The following is a 22,023-nucleotide window of genomic DNA, read 5'->3' on the forward strand; positions in this document are numbered from 1 at the left end:
GGCTCTTCGGAAAATTACCAGGCCCCTCAATCCTTCAAGCATGCAAAGCATAGGGCCGCCTTCCCCCAGCCGGTCCCAAGAGGACCGACTCCCAGAAGCCGGCCACGAAGAAAGCCGACTCCCGGAAGCCGACCATGAAGAAAGTCGGCTCCCAGAAGCCGGCCAAGGCTGCACCCATAAAGACTGTACCCACATAACGGTGATAGGATGGGGCGTGGCCGCAGTACAGCTCACTACCCCCGAATCCCGGGACAGGTATGGCCACAGGGCGCCGTACGGGCCAGCCATCCCCCGACCTGCGTGGCACTGTAGCCATGTTGGCCTCGATGTCGCCCACGACAGGTGCCAGTACGGCCCGTGGGCGGTGGGCCCCTTTTGCCAGAGAGACATCTGAAGACGGCCCGGCCTCCTCTAGTCGGCCAGGGATGTGGCCGGCTCCCAATAGCTGGCTACCTACCTCCCTTGAAGGATGCGCCCCATTAAGGAGACAAGACGAGGTAAGGCTATAGTGAGAGCTCGCAAGGCGGTGACACTGTAGCCACGCTTACCTCGACAAAGCCCTCGTCATCAGAGGCGAGGCAACAGTAACCAGGCGCCGACAAAGCCCCCAAGCGGTGGGGCCGGCGTGCCGGCCAAGAAGCCGGCATCCGGCGGGACCCACCAGTCGGCGGGCCCCAATGACCGGCGGAGAAGCCGGCGAGCATAGACACTGACGGCTGGGACCCGCGCCCAGCCAGGTTACCATTGTACCCCTGGGGGTAGGCCTATATAAACCCCCCGGGACACCCATGCAAAGGGTTGATCTCATAGAGTTACACACACCACCTAGAGAGAAAGGGATAGCTAGCCTTGCCCTTCTTCTTCCTCTAGCCAGACAGCTCGAGGAGCACTTGTAGCCACCTGTATTGATCTAGTGATCATGCAGAGACCCCGCAGAGCAGGACTAGGGGTGTTATCTCCACGGAGAGCCCCGAACCTGGGTAAGATTCGCCGGCGTGCATGTCTTCGCCTCATCCCGTTTCCAGGCACCGGCGACGTCTTACTGGCTCCCACAATGATAAGCCACCCGTTGGCATATGTCGCACCTACCACCCGACATTTGGCGCCCACCGTGGGGCCAGGTGCACCGTCGTCCGGAGACCTGTTCTGGACGGGAACCCTTTTCCTCCCCCGCGAGCGCAGCCAGCCTGCCGCACCCGATGGCGCTTGCCCCGACGCGCTGCAAGGCGTTGACGACGCCTGCGCAGCGAGCTGCCTCGCCGATCTTCTTGGCGAGACTCGCATCTCCGACGAGCCCGCGTCCGACGCGGGCACGGACTACCCGAGAGTCGCCTCGTCAGCCTCCTCGACCAACTTCACGTCTCCAGCGAGCTTGCTGTAGACTTGGAGTCGGTCGGCTCCACCGACCCGATGCTTGTCGACTCCGACACGGCGTCGCTCGACGCCTACCCCTCCGACGTGGTAGTCTTCAACGACCCTCTCCCTCGAGCTGACAGCGGCAGCAGCGCTGTCACTAAGGTGCTGGTCATCAGCCACGTCACCGACTTGGGCGAGGACGCCCACGATGCCCTACAAGCGGCGATGCATGACTTGACCGTCCCCATCCCGGCCGACGCCGACGCCGAGACCCTGGAGGCACGCCGCCTTGCCCTCATCGCGGAGGGTCAGAAGATAGCCTCCATGAGACGCCTCACCGAGGCTCACCAGCGCGAAGTCGACCGCGCCGCCTTCGGTACGCCGCCTCATGGCGGGCCGAGCCGAGCCGGCCTTGTCAAGAAGCACGGCGCGGCCATCGCCAGCATGCTGGGGGCAGACCGCCCCGTCTACGCCACACCGCTCGAGAATCTGTGAGCCGCTCAGGCGGCCGCTGAAGAGCTAAATGGGCTGGGGGCTGATGAGCTCCCCTACATGACAAGGCGCATCCAGCAGCTGATCGACGCGGCCGCAGAACGGCATGAAGCCGGCGCCCGCGCTGAGAGTCCTCCCCCACGCCGAGAGCATGCCGCGACATCCCGGTCGCCGACTGCGAGCGGCGCCCGCGCAAGGAAAGACAAGGAGCCGGCTGCTAGCCGCAGCCGGACTCGGATCACCATCGAGCGCGACGCGGAAGGCCGCCCTCGAGCAGTGGAGCGCCAAGGAAATCCGCCTCCTCCCCCGCCTCGAGGGGAGAGATATCCCACCCCGCCGCCTGTCACGCATCCGACTCTTGGTGGCCGACTAGGCCACCGCGAAGGAGTCGGCGAGAACGACGCCCGCCACCGGATCGACCGCCTAGCTCGATCCCTGGCGCTAGAAGAAGAAGACGATGTCGGCCCGCCATGCTTCGGCCCCCGCATCCGCGACGAGCCCTTCCCCAAAGGGTTCTCGCTCCCCAGAGACACGCCCAAGTACAACGGCTCTGTGAAGCCGGAAGATTGGCTCATCGACTACTCTACCGCTGTCAGCATAGCGAACGGCAACAGGCGCGTAGCCGTGAAGTACGTCCCTCTCATGCTGCAAGGCACGACACGCACCTGGCTCAACAGCCTCAAGCCCTACAGCGTCAACAGCTGGCTGGACTTCGCGGAAGTCTTCGTCCGCAACTTCACCAGCACGTACAAGTGGCCTCCCAAGCCCCGCCAGCTCTCCCTATGCGTCCAAGGGCCCAACGAGTCAACCCGCGACTACCTCACGCGGTGGGCCGAGCTCCGCAACTCCTGCGAGGGGGTGCACGAGGTTCAAGCCATTGAATACTTCACCGCCGGGTGCCGAGAGGGCACCCTCCTCAAGCACCGACTCCTCTGCGACGAGCCGGCTACCCTCGATGAGCTGCTGATCATTGCGGACAAGTACGCCATGGCCGACTCCTCGATGAAGACCGAGCTCCGAGTGGACGCCTCTGGGAAGGTGCTCGCTCCGGCTCCCAAGACACCGGCTGGCGACTCCAATCGGCGCCCCTACCTGAACGACCACAAGCGCAAGGCCCCTATGCCACCTTCCACTAGTCGGCAGGTGGCCACAGTCGAAGATGAGCAGCCCGAAGAACGGCCCGCTCCCAAGAAGAAGGGTGGCAGGCCGGCTTGGCAGCCGGCCTTCTCCTACGAGCAGACTCTCGATGCCCCCTGCAAGTTCCACAGCGGCGCGAAGCCGTCCAACCATACGACTCGGAAGTGCCACTGGCTCACACGGATCTCCAAGGGCGAGGGGCTGGTGCCGCCTCCACCTCCCGGCCCGCCGCCTCCAGCCCCCCAGCAGCCGGCTGTTACCAGCAGTCGAAGCCATTCAAGATGAGTTCCCTGATGAGCACACCGCCTACGTCGTCTTCACGAGCCAGCTTGAAGACAAGCGCAGCCGGCGCCGACAGCACCAAGAGGTCAACGCAGTCGCCTCCAGCAACCCCGAGTTCATGCATTGGTCCGAAAGGCCTATCAACTGGAGCCGGGCCGATCACCCAGAGGTGATGCCGTCCCCTGGCTCCTACGCATTGGTGTTGGATGTCACCCTCGCAACGGAGAGGCGAGCTGCCCGATTCTCCCGCGTTCTGATTGATGGCGGAAGCAGTATCAACATACTGTACCGCGATACCATGGAGAAGTTGAACCTCAAGGCGAAGCAGCTCATGCCAAGCCGGACCGTGTTCCATGGCATCGTACCCGGCCTGTCCTGTTCCCCGATCGGCAAGATCAAGATGGATGTTCTCTTCGGAGACAAGGATCACTTTCGCCGAGAAGCAATCTGGTTCGAGGTAGTGGATCTGGAAAGCCCTTACCACGCCTTGCTTGGCCGACCTGCTCTGGCCAAGTTCATGGCTGTGCCCCACTACGCCTACCTGAAGATGAAGATGCCGAGCTCGAAGGGGATCATCACTGTAGCCGGCGACTACAAGAAGTCCATCGAGTGCGCTGCAGCCAGCAGCCGGCTGGCCGAGTCCCTCGTAGTGGCAGAAGAGAAGAAGATGCTGGAGCGAGTTGTGGCCATGGCCAGCAAGCAGCCGGCCTTGTCCCCCAACCCCAAGGATTATGATGCGCAGGGCTCCTTCCAGCCGGCCAAGGAGACGAAGAAGATACCTCTGGACCCGGAGAACCCGGAGAGGTTTGCAGTCATTGGTGCAAACCTGGACAATAAATAGGAAGGCGAGCTCGTCGACTTCCTCCATGAGAATCGAGACATCTTTGCATGGTCCCCAAAGGACATGCCGGGTGTTCCGAAGGATTTCGCCGAGCACAAGTTACACGTCCGAGCCGACGCGAAGCCGGTCAAGCAGCCTCTCCGCCGACTGTCAGAAGAGAAGAGAAGAATCGTAGGAGAAGAGATAGCCCGGCTCCTTGCCGCCGGCTTTATTATGGAAGTGTTTTTCCCAGAGTGGCTTGCCAACCCAGTCTTGGTGTTGAAGAAGAACAACAAATGGCGTATGTGTATAGACTACACTAGCCTCAACAAGGCCTGCCCCAAAGATCCGTTTGCTTTGCCACGGATTGATCAAGTGATAGACTCCACAGCCGGATGCGAGCTGTTGAGTTTTTGGATGCCTACTCAGGATACCACCAGATTAAGTTGGACCCAGCAGACCGCCTGAAGACCGCCTTCATCACACCATTCGGAGCTTTCTGTTACCTGACTATGACATTCGGCTTGAGGAATGCCGGTGCCACTTTTCAGCGTTGCATGCAGAAATGCCTCCTCAAGCAACTCGGCAGAAATGCCCACGTCTACGTAGACGATATTGTGGTGAAGACAGAAAAGCGTGGCACCCTGCTGGAGGACCTCAAAGAAACATTTGCCAACTTGCGCCGATTCCAGATCAAGCTCAACCCTGAGAAATGCGTGTTCGGAGTACCAGCCGGCCAGCTTCTAGGCTTTCTGGTCTCCGAACGCGGCATTGAGTGCAACCCTGTGAAGATCAAGGCCATTGAGAGAATGGAGATTCCCACCAAGTTGCGAGACGTTCAGAAGTTCACCGGGTGCCTGGCCTCCCTAAACCGCTTTATCAGCCGGCTAGGAGAGAAGGCTCTCCCCCTGTACCGACTCATGAAGAAATCCACTCATTTCGAGTGGAATGACCAAGCAGACCAAGCCTTCCATGAGTTGAAGAAGATGCTGACCACTCCACCTGTCCTGGCGGCGCCGACTGAGAAGGAGCCCATGCTCCTCTACATTGCCGCAACTAGCCGAGTGGTCAGTACAGTCATCGTGGTCCAGCGCCCAGAAGAAGGCCGAGCCCAGCTAGTCCAGAGGCCGGTATATTATCCAAGCGAAGTACTATCCAGCTCAAAGCAAAACTACCCACACTACCAGAAGATGTGCTATGGAGTGTACTTCGCCGCCAAGAAGCTGAAGCCCTACTTTCAAGAGCATCCCATCACGGTCGTGTGCACCGCCCCGCTTGCCGAGATCATAGGCAGCCGGGATGCATCCGGCCGGGTGGCTAAATGGGCCATTGCGCTCACACCTTACACAACTTCTACCAGCCCTGCACCGCCATCAAGTCCCAAGCATTGGCCGACTTCCTCATCGACTGGGCCGAGACCCAGTACCTACCGCCGGCTCCCGACTCTACTCATTGGCGGATGCACTTCGACGGGTCCAAGATGCGCACCGGCTTGGGAGCCGGCATCGTCCTCACCTCTCCCAAAGGCAACAAGCTCAGATAGACGCTGCAAATCCACTTTGCCGCCTCCAACAACGTGGCTGAATACGAGGCGCTCATACACGGGCTCCGGCTAGCCAAAGAGCTCGGCATACGCCGGATCCTATGTTATGGCGACTCAGACTTGGTGGTCCAGCAGTCATCTGGCGATTGGGACGCCAAGGATGCAAACATGGCGAGCTATCGATTCCTCGTCCAGCAGATCAGTGGGTACTTTGAAGGGTGCGAGTTCATTCACGTACCACGGGCCGACAATGATCAAGCAGACGCCCTGGCATGGATCGGCTCCACCCGACAGGCTATACCAACCGGTGTCTCTCTCCAGCGCCTCCTCAAACCATCTATCAAGCCGTCTCCAGAGTCGGACTCTATCTTTGTACCGCCTGCCCTTGATGCAACCGGATCCGACTGGAGGAACCCAGCAGGCGGCTCGAGGACTTCGACAAGCGACCCGGGGACTGTCGTAGTCGCACCCGGCTCGGGAACTTCAGAACCCGGTCCGGGGACTGCAGCAGTCGGCCCGGGGACTGCAGCGACACAAGAAGCGGTGGCCGACTCCAACTCCCCACCACCCAACCCACCCACCCGAGTCACAGTGGCCGTACTAACAGTAGAAGAAGTCACAGCTCCATCATGGGCCCAGCCCATCCTCAACTTCCTAGTCAACAGAGAGCTGCCGACTGATGAGATCTCGGCAAGACTAGTGCAACGCCGAGCCGGAGCATATGCAATAATAAACAGAGAACTTGTCAAGCGCAGCGTCACTGGAGTCTTCCAGCGCTGCGTCGAGCCAGAGAAAGGTGTGGCAATCCTCAAGGATATCCACCAAGGCGAATGCGGCCACCACACAGCCTCAAGATCACTTGTGGCCAAAGCCTTCCGCCATGGTTTCTTTTGGCCGACTGCTTTGGAAGATGCCAAAGAGATAGTCAAAAGCTGCAAAGGATGCCAAGTCTTCAGTTCCAAGCAACACCTGCCGGCTTCTGCACTCAAGGCCATCCCCCTCACCTGGCCCTTTGCCGTCTGGGGGCTGGACATGGTGGGCCCATTCAAGACAGCCCGCGGCGGCTTGACACATCTGCTTGTCGCCGTGGACAAATTTACCAAGTGGATCGAAGCGAAGCTGATCAAGAAGCTGAACGGGCCGACTGCCGTGACATTCATTGCCGACATCACTACTCGGTACGGCATGCCGCACAGCATCATCACCGACAATGGCACAAATTTCGCCAAAGGAGCACTGGCACGTTTCTGCGCGACGCAGGGTATCCGACTGGACTTAGCGTCCGTTGCCCACCCGCAGTTAAACGGCCAGGTCGAGCGAGCAAATGGACTCATCCTCTCCGGCATCAAGCCTCGACTGGTCGTACCACTGGAGTGATCGGCCGGCTGCTGGCTCGATGAGCTGCCGGCTGTCCTCTGGAGTCTGCGTGCTACCCCAAACAAGTCAACCGGCTTCACTCCGTTCTTCCTTGTATATGGTGCCGAGGCTATCATCCCAACTGACATCGAGTTCGACTCACCTCGGGTCACCATGTACACGGAGGCGGAGGCCAAGGAAGCGCGAGAAGACGGCGTCGACCTGCTGGAAGAAGGCCAGCTGTTAGCACTCAGCCGGTCCGCCATCTACCAGCAGGGTTTGCGCCGTTACCACAACCGAAAGGTCAATCCAGGATCTTTCCAAGAGGGCGACCTTGTGCTTCGGCTGATCCAGCGAACAGCCGGCCAACACAAGCTCTCGGCCCCTTGGGAAGGCCCTTTCGTCATCAGCAAGGCACTAGGCAACGACTCCTACTACCTGATCGACGCACAAAAACCAAGAGCACGCAAGAGGGATGATTCCGGCAAGGAGTCGGAGCGACCATGGAACGCGAACCTCCTGAGAAGATTTTACAGTTCAAAGCAGTATCTATCATGCTACCTTTTTGTATTAAGTACGAAGCAACGGGCCCCCCAAGGAGCACTCGGGGACTGCCCTCCTTTATCTATGAATGACGAGCGTCATACTCATGAATGTATTATTACATTTGATTTTCTGTCTGGCACCGGGTTCGACCAGTTGGCCCGGGGACTGGCCGCCTTAAGTTATATTAAAAGTTCTACCTGAAGTCAGACAAGTAGTGTGCCGGCACCCGAGCCCTCTCTTGTTGAAAGTCGCAGCTCGAAGAACCGACTGTCCGACTAGCAAGAGCCAAAGGCAGAAAGGATGCCCACACGAAAAACGGCTAAGGACTAACGAAGTTATATAACACAAAGACGGCCTGTAGGAATCCCCCTTCCACACTCCTTGGCCGAAGTCGAGTCTAGTCATTGAAAACTTTTACTAACATGGCTGTGTGGCTTACGGGCCCACGTCGCCATTGGGTTGCATTAGGATCTTTTTATTCCTCGACCTATACTCTGGGGTTCTGATCTCTCTTCTATTCGGGTTAAATGATTTTACTAATTATAACTCTAGGTTCTTGTTACTGCTTCCTCCCGGAGAACCCCTCACTCCAGATGATTGCTCCGTGCACCAGGAGATTCCAAAGATACTTTCCGATGTTATCACGAGAACTTGTGTTCATCGCGTCTGCAATTCCCCTTCCACTGTCAACCCTTATGGATAACTACATGCACATGCCATTCTTAAACTCATCCCCAGTTGGTCTTGTTATTACAAGATACCCCGAATTACTTGTCATTGTTCCGAGAATCCCTTGTGCCTATTGCCTTGCAGTTCCTTGTCGCCTGAATACACCTACAAATTAATCCTCACACTTATCCAGGATTTGTTTCTCCCTAGTTGCTCATGTGTTTCATAGAAGTCTTTGAAATCCTATTCGATCTTTAGAAAATCCTCAACAGCCTATTGTTCTTGAAATTCTTGCTCGCTTGCATTATGGTTAATCCCATAAGTATAGTAATCTTATTGGCATCCTTTGTCATGATCATTTTGAGTCCATTGATTCAATAAGTTGTGAATGCTCAGAATCCTCAATCAGATCCTAGAATTCATCCTTCCGGCTCAGACGTCATTTTAAACATGAGCTGGATCTCGACCAATCAAATTGCCATCGATTGTACCCCCAATCCTACTCAACTTATCCATCCTTGATCAGAGTGTTTGCTTCTGATCCCTTGATATGAAAATCATATTTCCTTTGCATTTGAGCTTTGAATTAGTTAGTTGTTTCTATAATCTGATCTCCTTGCATTCTTTCTTCCTCTGGTTGAGTACCGATGCTCACATCAGATCCCTTGAGGACCACCGGATCCTTTGTTGGATTTTATCCGACAGCATCCTTCATATTGAATCACTTTGGAAGTTCTTTCACTGATACATAATGCCATTAGTAAATCCTATTCTCCAGTTTGGCCAACCATGCTCTGCTTTCGAGCTGGTGAGTTTTACTCTAGAAGCTTATGATATATGTTTCTAAGATACCCCGATGGGTTGAACCTATGCCTTCTCTAAACCGTGTGAACCCGAAAGTTTTCACGAGTCATACTCCTCTGGTAATTCACTAGGTAGGTTTTCACACTCAAATCAGTTTCAATAGAGTAGTGAATGAATGGTCATGCATTGGAGAAGTGGCAGTCGACCTTGAACCTTGTGTTCATGCCCATGGACACGATATAGATCTTATCATTAAAGCTTCTCTTAAATTGATTATTCCTTTGGTATAAGTTCATCTTCTATCTGGGATCTGGCCTTTCTCAATCGTGGTTCCGACCATGTTCTCCCTTAAATACCATTTCTCGTGCAAGTTTAAGCACTTGTCTTCTGCAGAGCAATACCCCAGTCCAACCTCTACTTTGATCTGTCATCGAGTATTACCCCCTGGTATCTCGAGATTATCATGGAACTGCATAACTTCTTGTGAGTTCTCCATCAAGAACTACATTCTCACTGATTCCAGTTCTTTCACAGACTCTGAGTTATTAAACAGTCAAGGACACCGATAAATAAATCGAGTCCGCATCGCTATTAAACAACGCTTAGTAATCTTCTTACTTCCGAGTTTGTACTCGATCATGTCATTCCTAGCCTGATCGGCTATATCATTATCGTGCTGATTTTAACTGTGCTACCTGGTCCTTATTCCCGGAGCACAACTTTCGACGATTACCTAAGCTTACATCGAATTCCTCGTCTTATCGTTTCACCTCGAACATCAAGCTTGATTCTGAGTTGGTGTCGTATTCGTGGTTCCAGTCATCTTTCTCTGCATCAGTCCTTTTGCTTGATGCAGTTGTTGTCCGATTGCTTCTTCGTGGAGCCTCTCAACAAAATTTGTCGTGATCATCGTCAATATTTTGACTCCTCCTAGGATATCAATCGAATTCATGATGATAAGTACCATCCTCGTCCCTTCGTAGTTTGACTTACCATCGACAACATCCTTACATTCCTGTCATCACAAACTTTCATGCTATGGATGAAACTTGCTATCAAGTTTGTATTATGTTCTACCTTGAAGTATTATTGTCTTTTATGTCAAGGATGTTGTGAGGACTCCTCCACCTCTTAAGGAATTTGTGGTATTGTGATACTTCTCACCCTCCCCATTTTTTCTTGGTCCCCGTGTTGATTCTAACCGGGGTACCAACACGTGAACCGTGCTGCTTGGATTATGTACTTCTAGCAACCCTATTGCTTTGAAGTTAATGGTCGACATTTCGTTCTTAGACCATTGGTTATCTAATCACCATTCTAACTTTGATCATGCTACATAAGCCCATATTTCGGGTGGACCTTCCAACCAATGTTTAATTGTGTATGTTTTCCTAGAGCATACATCACTGATCTGACAAGTGTTACCTCCTTGTTCATATAATTATGGAAATCCATCTTTTCTTAATCTCGATAAATTGTAGCGGACTCCATCAGCCACATCCTCATTTTCTCCTTGGTTAATGATGAACGTTTGTTTTCGAACTTGCTTCTATAGTTAATTTCCCGAGAATCTCACAATGTCATCTCGTCAATTTGTGTTGCACCCCTTCCTTCTCAGGCATCACGAGTCTGAGGTATCCTGACACCAATCAGATCTGAATCTCGGTCAGATATGATGGTTGGGACATATTTCGAGGAGTTATAACATCTTTACATGACTCGGTAAGGTGATGTCATGCCTAGCACACCTAGCCAGAGGACCTATTGTTATAATTCTTTATTTTTAGCAAGGTTAACCATTCTTCCATGAGGAAATTGTAAGACTTATTCTATAAGTTGTTCTTGATGAATCCTTTGGGTATCAAAGTCTGACCTTTGCTTGAAGACCATGTCAATGCTATCTCGGAGCATGTCCGTGGTACTCCGATCTTCAACAATAACATTGGAAGCATAATGCTAAATGTTTCTTGACCAATTATCCAAACACCATTGTATGGGTAACATCATGAGTTTCGTTGCTCCTCTACCCAAATGGTTTCTACTTGTTATCTTGTTGTGGATACCATTCTCTACTTGTCCTTTGGAAGGATATACTCTAATACTTGAGTATAAACACCTTTCCTTTCCATTGGTCTGATTAACATGATAATCACCTTTTCCTTTCCATTGTTTTGTTTAACCTTTCTGATGATCTATATGATATAAGTAGTAATATTTCCCTGCTTATGTAAACACCTCGGTGTACAACCTTGTCAGTAAGACCCTGTTACTATTGTTGACAGCATTGTGGTAACCATCGATGGACGAGAACTTTGCCTATTAGTCCCCCTCGTTTCAACGAGTAGGAAAATGGTTCTCTTCATCCCTCACCCTTGGTACCAGCAATGTTGCCATCATAACTGGCAGGCTATCCTCGGACCTGCCTTACTATCATAACCTTGCAAGATGTCACCACTTTTCTACTTTTAACCCACACGGTGGGCCCATAACCCACAGTTCCACATGATCGAAACCTGACTCTCCTGTACACCCTTTTGTCAAAGTCATTCCTCGCGCTTGACTTCGTATGTAATTGACGGGCCACCTGCCTAGTGATCTATTCTGGTATCAGACGCAATGCTTATTCCCATTGCTCTAAACCCCTTTGACACTTCGTTTCAGGCAACAAACAATTGCCTATGCGCTTGAAACTTCCATTTTGCACCTTCTTACTTTGCTCTTGATAATTTCTTAAGTATCAATTCGAGAGTTACTTTCCGCCACCTTTCCTGATGTTATCTACCAGATAAGCAACATTGTAGCGGTCCGTTCTTCCAAAGTTACCCCTTGACCTTCGTATGTACGATGGAGTTCCCGAAGAAAGGAAGACGAAGTCATCATGATGACCCGAAGAAGCAAAATGAAGACCTCACGTAATGGATCAACCTCTTCGAGAAGAGCAACCAAGACTGAGAAGATCCGTTAGAATTTCGTAACCAGAACTTCCACCTTACTTCGCCTCTTAAATCTCGGGACGAGATTTCTTGTAGTGGCGGAGAATTGTGACGCTCGGATAATTAAGGTACAGTAACCCTCGACTAATGATGCCACGTCACCACGATTAGTGTTGATAATCTCGTGTTGATTCAAACCCGATTCAAATTCAAATTTAAAATAAAGTAAAATTATTATTTCTTCAAATAGTAAAACAAAAATGTGCGGTGGGTTGCAAATATTCACTAACAATTTGTCATGAAATAATTAACATTTTTCAAAATTTAAAATTGCCCCTCAATATTAAAACAGTGGACCAACAACACCTTTTTATCCCATTTAAATATAAACTCAAACTTAATAAATTATTTTGAACCCAAACTTTTTCTGGTAGTGCAAATTAATCCTTAGAAATTATATGGCAAGGTTTTAAATTTAAAGAAAAGTATTTTGATGCAAAAAGAAAGTACAAAACAATAGATAAATAAATAAACAAAAAGGTAAATGGAAAGTTACTAGTAAAAGAGAAAAGGAACCTAATCTACTGGGCCCCTTGGCCCATCTAGCAAAACGGCCCAGGCTAACCCCCCACTTGCCTCCCACCTCTCGCTACAGAAGGCAGAGGCGCCGTGGCGGCCATCCGCCGGCGATGATCGTGCGTGGCGGCCATCCGCCCCTGCCCCCGCCTATAAAGTCATTGTCGCTGACCCCCCTGCAAACCCTAGCCTCCATTTGCCCCTCCCCTCGCTCCCTCGTCCCGTTCTGGATGTGCCCAACGCCGTCATCGCCATGGCCCTCGTCGATCCCGTGGCCACTGCCGTCCCCGTCGCCTAGGATTGCGCCAAATGCTCCTCCCGCCTCCGCTACTTCCTCTACGCTGAAGAACGCGAGCCGAGTGCCTCTGCTTCAACCGGATCGAGTCGTTCCCCTTCTCTGCACCGCCGACGCCATTGCCGGAACTCGTCGCCTCCGAGCCTCCCCGAGCCCGCTATGCACACCTACAGACTCACTGTGAGCTCCTTCCCCATTCCCCCTGCTTCCCCGTCCCCGAGCTCGTTTGAGCTCCCGCGCACGCGTACGTGCGTGTTTGCTGCCACTTCTCTCTGTCCGCAGCTTCTCTACTGCTCTCACGCTGCTGCTGCTACCTTCTGTTGCCGCTGCGCTATTTGCTGCTACTGCCGTCCACCTGCTACTGCCCCGTCACCGCTGCTACTTCCCCGTGGCCCCCGTGCGCCCCGGCCATGCCTTCGCGCGCGGCGCTCGTGCCCGGACCGCGGCCGCTCTGCCCGTCCGTGCCCTCGCCCCGCTCCCTACAGCGCCCCCTCGCGGCGACCGCATGACGCCCGCTAGCACACTGCCTGCTGCTTGTCATCGCAGCTACTTTTCTGCTCTGTTGCTTGTGCTGCTCACTACTGCTACTGCTCTTGTGCTGTTGGTGCTACATCACTACTGCTCTGCTTCTGCCGCTAGTGCTGCTTGTTGTGCGCTTATGCTGCTGCTCGCCACGACCGCGCCCAGCCCGCACGCCGGCTAGGCCTTGGCCGCGCCTTGCGCGTGCACGCGAGGCCGCGTGCCTGCTTTGCCACTACTGTTGCCTGCTGCCGCTGCTTTCTACTACTGCATACTGAGCCGCCATCCACTCTAGTGCGTGCGTGTGTCTAGCTATGCATTGACTTGCTACTGTCCACGGTAACTGGCGACCCCCAGTTCGACTACGGTGTTGATGACCCCTCCTTCTCGGCTGAGCTTCCAGGAAAGCCCCCCCTTGATCACCAGATATCGCCTATTCCTTCTCTCTACTGCTTGCATTAGAGTAGTATAGCATGTTACTGCTTTCGGTTAATCCTATTCTGCTGCATAGCCTGTCATTGTTGCTACAATTGTTGATACCTTTACCTGCTATCCTAATGCTTAGTGTAGGATGCTAGTGTTCCATCAGTGGCCCTACACCCTTGTCCGTCTGCCATGCTATACTACTGGGCCGTGATCACTTCGGGAGGTGATCACGTGCATATGCTATATACTTTATACTGTTACATTACTTATGATACTGTTCGGAGATGGGGGCTGAAGGGCAGGTGGCTCCATCCCGGTAGAGGTGGGCCTGGGTTCCCGACGGCCCCCGACTGTTACTTTGTGGCAGAGCGACAGGGCAGGTTGAGACCACCTAGGAGAGAGGTGGGCCTGGCCTTGGTCGGCGTCCGCGGTTACATCAATTAACACACTAAACGAGATCTTGGTATTGATCTGAGTCTGGCCACTAGCCTATACGCACTAACCAACTACGCGGGAATAGTTATGGGCACTCGACGTCGTGGTATCGGCCGAAGCCTTCGTGACGTCAGCGACTAAGCGGCGCGCGCCAGATTGGACCATAAGCCTGCGCTTGTATTAAGGGGGCTAGGTCTGCCTCCGGCCGCCCTCGCAACGTGCAGGTGTGCAATTTGCGATGGGCCTAGACCCCTGAGCCATAGAATTTAGACCGACGTACTGACCTCTCTGTTGTGCCTAGGTGGGGCTGCGACGTGTTGATCTTCCGCGGCCGGGCATGACCCAGAAAAGTGTGTCCGGCCAAATGGGATCGAGCGTGTTGGGTAATGTGGTGCACCCCTGCAGGGAAGTTTATCTATTCGAATAGCCGTGTCCCTCGGTAAAAGGATGACCCGGAGTTGTACCCTGACCTTATGACAACTAGAACCGGATACTTAATAAAACACACCCTTCCAAGTGCCAGATATAACCCGGTGATCGCTCTCACACAGGGCGACGAGGAGAGGATCGCCGGGTAGGATTATGCTATGCGATGCTACTTGGTGAACTTACCATCTATTCTCTTCTACATGCTGCAAGATGGAGGCTGCCAGAAGCTTAGTCTTCGACAGGACTAGCTATCCCCCTCTTATTCTGGCATTCTGCAGTTCAGTCCACCGATATTGCCTCTTTACACAGATACCCATGCATATGTAGTGTAGATCCTTGCTTGCGAGTACTTTGGATGAGTACTCACGGTTGCTTTCTCCTTCTTTTCCCCCTTTCCATACTTCTGGTTATCGCAACCAGATATTGGAGCCCAGGAGCCAGACGCCACCGTCTACGACGACCCCTACTACGTAGAGGGTGCCTCCTACTATGTGCAGGCCGCCGCCGATGACCAGGAGTAGTTTAGGGAGGATCCCAGGCAGGAGGCCTGCACCTCTTTCGATCTGTATCCAGTTTGTGCTAGCCATCTTATGGCAACTTGATTAACTTATGTCTGTACTCAGATATTGTTGCTTCCGCTGACTCGTCTATGATCGAGCACTTGTATTCGAGCCCTCGAGGCCCCTGACCTGTATTATGATGCTTGTATGACTTATTTTATTTTTAGAGTTGTGTTGTGATATCTTCCTGTGAGTACCTGATCTTGATCGTACATGTTTGCGTGTATGATTAGTGTACGATTGAATCGGCGGCGTCACACTACTCCTATAACAAGCTACAACAAGTACATCTACAGCAAGCTCTGGATTAACTGGATGTAAGTACTCCTAATTTTGATTTTCTTTCCATCATGATCAACATATGACCATGATTTGCTTTGCTTTGCTTCATGGTCAACATATAAATATTATTTACTTGAGGGAATTATTAGTGAATGATGGTGTCTGTGTTTGCGAGAATCTCGGCTGTATCTGGTTTCTCAATGCTGCTTCTGTGGTTTGCATAATGGTGTGATGAATCATGAAATCTACAACGCATGTCAGACTTCGGAGATGCCATAGGGCATTGATGCCATAATGCTGTGGTTTGCATAATGTTCGTTGTATTAGGTATGCTATCTGTATGATTGATGCAAAGCAAAATGTCTATCTGCTGCAAGTTCCCGAAAATTTCAGGGGCGCCACAACTGAACTGAGGCTCCTTCAGTTCAATATTTTGTGCAGGGACAAATAGTTAACCCTTTCTCCTGAAATGTTGATTAATTTCCGTTTCGGTTGAGAATGGGGCACTCCTAGGTTAAGAAAATTAGCAAAGGTCATGCCCAATTTTCTTGACCTAGAAGGTGCCCGATTCTCAACCGAAACAAAAATTAATCAACATTTATAGACAATGTTATTTCTACAAAGCAAATATTTCTAAGTGGATTTTATAGTTTTCCCTTAAGTTGAAATGCAAACTATTTTTCTTCCTGCAGCAAGAGCAATAGTGCACTTAGTTGGATAGAAAATATATAACCTACAATAGTGCACTTAGTAGGATAGCAATAGTGCACTTGGAACAATCTTTTGGGTAAAGGGGTGTTTATAACCTGTAATGTGAAAATATATAGGATAGAAGAATAGATACTACCCTGATCTCATCCAATAACTCTAGTAGCCTTTTTTCCTATTTAGAGCAAACATGGCCGACAATGATGAGGCCGGCGGTTCGGGCAAGCCATTTTGGGAGCTGTCCCAGGAGATGGAGGAAGAACCTCACCGCTATGAGGACGCTGTGGAAGACACCGATCCCGACTACACAACCCCTAGTGGCGTCGGGGATGACACCACTGATGGTGCCGCCAGGGATGCCACCACTGATGATGGCAGGGAACGCACAAATGGCAGCCAACCGAAGAGGCAACGGAAGGACCGACGCCCGAACGTGCTCGGCACCGTCAAGGAGGAATTTACTGAAGTGTCCTCCAGTGGGCATCCAACGGCACCCAAAGAATTAGTCAGTGGGTACGCGGGAAAACTCGGGTGCATTCTCCGGAGCACCGTCTCGATCAACACCGAGAACCTAAGTTATCGTGACCGAGGGAATTTGCGCAACCTCCTCTTCATGAAGCTGCACGAACGATACAAGTTCCCCGGTGACTTCGCAAACACATGCCTCTCAGGGAATAAAGTGACCAGTGCCGCCCTCATGAAGATGAGCACGACCCTGGCTACTTGGAGAGCCACAGTGAAGAGAAGGATTCTAAGTGGTGATAGTTATGAGAAGATCAAGGAGACAAATCCTTCGATCAGGGAAGCTGACTACCTGGAGTTCAAGATCAAGTGCAAGAGCAATGCATCCGCGGAATCAAGTCAGTGGGGGAAAGATATGCGAGACTTGAACTTAGGGGTCCACAAACTCGCTCCCGGCGGTTACAGAGTGGCGGAACCTAAATGGGACAAGGAGGACGCGGAGCGTGCCGAGCAAGGCCTACCGCCCCTCTTTGAATATTACCATGAAAAGCAGACCAGGAACTATGTCAGGGCCCGTACAAGGTGGACCCGATAACAAAGTAGCTTACCACGGATCCGAAGGTGAAGGCGCTTGAGCTTGTTCTGGTAAGGAATACACCCCCGCGTAATTAGCTCCATATGGTTGCATTCTAATTAATGAAGCCAAATTTCTAAATGGTTCACGTTCCTTCCGCAGGAAACTGAAAGCAGTAGCGCGGGGTCTCAGAGCTCCCCGTCTGCCCCTTGGGACACCACTTTAAATAGGGTGTTGAACGTAATGAAACACAAGGATAATATCAGTAAGCCGCCGTCAGCTGGTCGTGTGGCCGGCAAAGGCTTGTCCACGAAATGGTCAGAATACTATAAGGCTGGGCGAAAGGAGAGAAAGACCAGCTCGGAAAGCCAGGAGCGCGAGGTTAAAGAACTCAAGGCACAAGTGGCACAGATTCCGGAGATAGTCCAAGAGCAAGTGCGAGACCAAGTGGGAGCGATGATCACCACCATTATGCCTTCCTTCCTTGAGGGGCTGCGGGGGTGGATTGCGGGCGGCCAATAGGGGCGCCCCCGATTCCCAGCTTCACGGGCAGCAACTCGCACAACGCGCCGCATTGGTGTCTCCGGCGGAGGCAACATTGGTGTCTCCGGCGTCGGCGCCGGCATTGGAGCTTAATGCACCTGGGTGTGGGAAGAATACACCGGCCGGCACCTCGGCAACAAGCGGCCCCTCTGTCACTTGCACGCCCGCCGTTGGCGGTGCCTCGACATTAGCCGAGCTCGACGCCATCACGGTAACTAAGCCTCGGCCGATGACTTCATGTCCTTGCCTTTGACTTGACATCCCTGACGCCCTACATGTCTTCGCAGGGCGCCGCCAATGTTCCATGCACTCTCCTGCACTTCATGGACGGCGAGTTGATCGATGTCGCCAAGGCCAAAGTTGTTGAACCGCACAACCGCGTGTTCCACGGTAATCCGATGCCACCCACCGTGTGTAGGGTTCAACTGGTTCGGGTGCTGCGGGGCTGCGACGACTTGTTACCTCTGTATCGACCCCCTGGGGCCGACGAAGATGATGTGATGACCCTCAGCACCTGCTTAAACTGGTCCATGCTTTGGCCGAAGAGCCATATTCGTTTGGGGGCGGGGGACACCACCCCACAGACAATACCGCTAGTCGTGCCGGCGCCAAGCCATGGCAAGACCGCCACAACGCTACCTCCGTCACCTGATCCGGACATGCATATGGCACAGGATCCGGATGACGCGACGGTACATTTTCCAACATCGATAAGTACATCAACGAACATGGGTACGGTGACGAATTCTTGGGGCCTCCTTCTCAAGAATCCAAGCCTGCAAAAGATGATCACGATCTAGCTGGTACCGCGGAGAAACCCAATTGCAACAGGCGTCGTCTGGCGTTCAGTTCTCAGGAGACGCCTCCAGCTGCCGCCTTCACCGAGACTCAAATAGCCGAGGTGCGAAATATTATTAGCCCCAACACACTCAAGAAGGTGGTCTCTGAGCAGAACTTGATCCCTTTACAGCAGAAGAAGCAGAAGGGACGGAAAATAAAAAATAACAAGGGTGCGAGCCAGCCGGCACCGAGTACGATCCGTGCTCAGGACGGGCCACCAATACCTAAGGATATCTCGAGGAGGGTGCATGTGGTGGGTAGGCGGATGCTACCGACTAATCTGCTCAATGCTGCAACCGGTGCTATGCGGAGTCTGCATGACTGTGTTCTTTCTATGGAGAAGCGGTGTCTCTCCGAGAATGATGTGGCATACCCGGTTTTCGTGGCCAAGGTGTCAGAGGGCAAGGGCTTTGTCGATAGTACCATCGGGCGTATGATCGTCCTGCGGTTTGATGACATCTTCGCTATGTTTAACCTTTATCCGCTGCACTACACCTTCATTCGGCTATTTTGGCTCAGTATGGAGATGCGGATCATTAGAGACAAGACCCCGGACATCGTGATAGTCAACCCCTTCTACATGCGTGCCAAGATCTTGGGCATCGCTAGGGACTGGCAAGTCGCGAGTTCATACCTCGAAGGCGTCATTCTGGCGAACCCAGATAAGGATAACTTCCTCGTGCCTTACTTTTCCGAGTAAGTCATCCCCTCACCGCCCGGTAACATATGATTTCTTAGATTTCGATCGTTCTTTTTTTTCTAACATTCCGTGTTTTGTGCAGTGACATGTTGGGGAACGTAGTAATTTCAAAAAATTTCCTACGCACACGCAAGATCATGGTGATGCATAGCAACGAGAGGGGAGAGTGTTGTCCACGTACCCTCGTAGACCGAAAGCGGAAGCGTTAACACAACGCGGTTGATGTAGTCGTACGTCTTCACGATCCGACCGATCAAGTACCGAACGCACGGCACCTCCGAGTTCAGCACACGTTCAGCTCGATGACGTCCCTCGAACTCCGATCCAGCCGAGTGTTGAGGGAGAGTTTCGTCAACACGACGGCGTGGTGACGATGATGATGTTCTACCGACGCAGGGCTTCGCCTAAGCACCGCTACGATATTATCGAGGTGTACTATGGTGGAGGGGGCACCGCACACGGCTAAGAGATCAATGATCAATTGTTGTGTCTATGGGGTGCCCCCCTGCCCCTGTATATAAAGGAGCAAGGGGGAAGGCGGCCGGCCTAGGAGGAGGGCGCGCCAAGGCGGGAGTCCTACTCCCACCGGGAGTAGGACTCCTCCTTTCCTTGTTGGAGTAGGAAAAGGGAAGGGAGAAGGAGAAAGAAGGAAGGGGGCGCCCCCCTCCCTAGTCCAATTCGGACTAGTCCATGGGGAGGGGTGCGGCCACCCTTTGGGGCCTTTCTCTCCTTTCCCGTATGGCCCATTAAGGCCCAATACGAATTCCCGTAACTCTCCGGTACTCCGAAAAATACCCGAATCACTCGGAACCTTTCCGATGTCCGAATATAGTCATCAAATATATCGATCTTTACGTCTCGACCATTTTGAGACTCCTCGTCAAGTCCCTGATCTCATCCGGGACTCCGAACTCCTTCGGTACATCAAAACACATAAACTCATAATATAACCGTCATCTAACTTTAAGCGTGCGGACCGTACGGGTTCGAGAACTATGTAGACATGACCGAGACACGTCTCCGGTCAATAACCAATAGCGGAACCTGGATGCTCATATTGGCTCCCACATATTCTACGAAGATCTTTATCGGTCAAACCGCATAACAACATACATTGTTCCCTTTGTCATCGATATGTTACTTGCCCGAGATTCGATCGTCGGTATCTCGATACCTAGTTCAATCTTGTTACCGGCAAGTCTCTTTACTCATTCCGTAATACATCATTCCGCAACTAACTCATTAGTTACAATGCTTGCAAGGCTTATAGTGATGTGTATTACTGAGTGGGCCCAGAGATACATCTCCGACAATCGGAGTGACAAATCCTAATCTCGATCTATGCCAACTCAACAAACACCATCGGAGACACCTGTAGAGCACCTTTATAATCACCCAGTTACGTTGTGACGTTTGGTAGCACACAAAGTGTTCCTCCGGTAAACGGGAGTTGCATAATCTCATAGTCATAGGAACATGTATAAGTCATGAAGAAAGCAATAGCAACATACTAAACGATCGAGTGCTAAGCTAACGGAATGGGTCAAGTCAATCACATCATTCTCCTAATGATGTGATCCCGTTAATCAAATGACAACTCATGTCTATGGCTAGGAAACATAACCATCTTTGATCAACGAGCTAGTCAAGTAGAGGCATACTAGTGACACTCTGTTTGTCTATGTATTCACACATGTATCAAGTTTCCAGTTAATACAATTCTAGCATGAATAATAAACATTTATCATGATATAAGGAAATAAATAATAACTTTATTATTGCCTCTAGGGCATATTTCCTTCAGTCTCCCACTTGCACTAGAGTCAATAATCTAGTTCACATCGCCATGTGATTTAACATCAATAGTTCACATCACCATGTGATTAAGACCCATAGTTCACATCGTCATGTGACCAACACCCAAAGGGTTTACTAGAGTCAGTAATCTAGTTCACATCACTTATGTGATTAACACCCAAAGAGTACTAAGGTGTGATCATGTTTTGCTTGTGAGATAATTTTAGTCAACGGGCCTGTCACATTCAGATCCGTAAGTATTTTGCCAATTTCTATGTCTACAATGCTCTGCACGGAGCTACTCTAGCTAATTGCTCCCTCTTTCAATATGTATCTAGACCGAGACTTAGAGTCATCTAGATTAGTGTCAAAACTTGCATTGACGTAACCCTTTACGACGAACCTTTTGTCACTTCCATAATCGAGAAACATATCCTTATTCCAGTAAGGATAATTTTGACCGCTGTCCAGTGATCTACTCCTAGATCACTATTGTACCCCCTTGCCAAAATCAGTGTAGGGTATACAATAGATCTGGTACACAGCATGGCATACTTTATAGAACCTATGGCCGAGGCATAGGGAATGTCAGGACCCCGATTCTAAGTCACACCGATCTAGCCTGTAACACCTCATATCACTTTGCGGCCTCACGCACGGTATTCCCACGGGTGTCGCCTTACCATGGTCCGGGACCGTTTGCGCCTTTTGGCTCACGTATATGATAGTGTCGCTAGCACCCATATGACAGAGAACCCGGGCCGACATGGCTAGTCGTGAACCCAAAGCGGCACTAACTTACGGGGACAGGCATACATGAATCAACATCGAGCATGTCGGTCAACAACGTGTGAATCCGGGCTGTAGCACTGGGCTAACAGGACTCCGGGAACCCGGGCTGTAGCAGGCTAGGCAGGACTCCGGATGTCACCGCGTGAC

Source organism: Triticum aestivum, chromosome 3D, assembly GCF_018294505.1.
Source record: "Triticum aestivum cultivar Chinese Spring chromosome 3D, IWGSC CS RefSeq v2.1, whole genome shotgun sequence".
Lineage (NCBI taxonomy): Eukaryota > Viridiplantae > Streptophyta > Magnoliopsida > Poales > Poaceae > Triticum > Triticum aestivum.